This window comes from Limulus polyphemus, unplaced genomic scaffold, assembly GCF_000517525.1.
Source record: "Limulus polyphemus unplaced genomic scaffold, Limulus_polyphemus-2.1.2 Scaffold8687, whole genome shotgun sequence".
Lineage (NCBI taxonomy): Eukaryota > Metazoa > Arthropoda > Merostomata > Xiphosura > Limulidae > Limulus > Limulus polyphemus.
In genome coordinates, this window is record NW_013674297.1 from 1 (window position 1) to 1,888 (window position 1,888).

Consider the following 1,888-nt stretch of genomic DNA (forward strand, 5'->3'; position numbering starts at 1 on the left):
TCACCTACAAATGTGTTTTTTCGGATCCAATCCAGCTGTATATTGAGTGAAACAAGCCATTAGCAATGGATATGGCAAACATAGTGTCGTTGTAATACTATTTTTATACATTCTTCTAATTCTAGAAACTCCCTAAGATGAAGAATTTAGTGTTTAAAATATAACATGCCTGATACTAATGTCTTATGAGAAGTACAATTAATTATAATCATGTTTCATCAGCTTGTAAAAGGTGTTCACACCATATAAAATGTACTGTCCAATCAAGTTATGTAAGTTCAGTAGTCATGTTAGTATCTATAACTTTATTACACCTTACCTTTCCGTATCTATAACTTTATTACACCTTACCTTTCCGTATCTACAACTTTATTACACCTTACCTTTCCATATCTACAACTTTATTACACCTTACCTTTCCGTATCTATAACTTTATTACACCTTACCTTTCCGTATCTATAACTTTATTACACCTTACCTTTCCTTTCAGGTCCAGAATATAGATGGCAGAAGCTGACATTTTCAATAAAAAGATTTTTATCTAAAATTGCAAACGAAGTTCACTTTTTAACCATTCAAATCTGAAAAAGAAAAAAATGTAAGTCTGAAATCGGAAGTGTTACTATACCAACATCAATTATATCTAACATGAATACTGATGTCAAGTTGTTGTCAAAACAGTGTAACAGAAACATGTTACTACACCAATTATTAATAAAATTATATGCTAGATAACTTATTTTGATATTTTACTCTTGTTAAACATTATTCAAATGTTTTTTTTTATAGTCTATTAAACTGTAATGATGAAGCTAGGCAAATGAAAAAAATGTAATTTTTTCAATGTATGTACATACATATCAAATTAACTTGAGAAACCTCAAGCAAAGGTTCACCCATTTGTCTGTCTATTGTCCACTTCAATCTCTCTGAAACAACCATCCTGACCAAGTACCAAACCCATTTGTCTGTCTATTGTCCACTTCAATCTCTCTGAAACAACCATCCTGACCAAGTACCAAACCCATTTGTCTGTCTATTGTCCACTTCAATCTCTCTGAAACAACCATCCTGACCAAGTACCAATTACTTTTTTAAATATGTAAATTACTGCAGTTTCATGTGGCTCATTTTTACTCGTTAAAAAAACAACTACTTAATGATGTAAGTAGCTTCTTAGACAATAAAATTTCTAAATACAAAAATGTTGAACAGAGCTGATGTTATTGTGAATGGTCTTATGATAGTTTTAATAACTCAATCAAAGTGCAGTAAACGAGTTAGAATATTAATAAGTGTAAAATTATTTATTTATGGTATGAAAATCTGAAAAAAGAGATTTTTTATGTCAGAAAGGATTTAGGTACAATTGTTTATAAATCATATAGATATCTGCCGAGTGATTCATTATAGTTTGTTGATAAATCATATAGATATCTGCTGAGTGGTCCATTACAGTTAATAAATCATATAGATATCTGCCGATGATTCATTACAGTTAATAAATCATATAGATATCTGCCGAGTGATTCATTACAGTTTATAAATCATATAGATATCTGCCGAGTGATTCATTACAGTTAATAAATCATATAGTTATCTGCCGAGTGATTCTTTACAGTTTATAAATCATATAGATATCTGCCGAGTGATTCATTATAGTTTGTTGATAAATCATATAGATATCTGCCGAGTGGTCCATTACAGTTAATAAATCATATAGATATCTGCCGAGTGGTCCATTACAGTTAATAAATCATATAGATATCTGCCGAGTGGTTCGTTATAGTTAATAAATCATATAGATATCTGCCGAGTGATCCATTACAGTTAATAAATCATATAGATATCTGCCGAGTGATCCATTACAGTTAATAAATCATATAG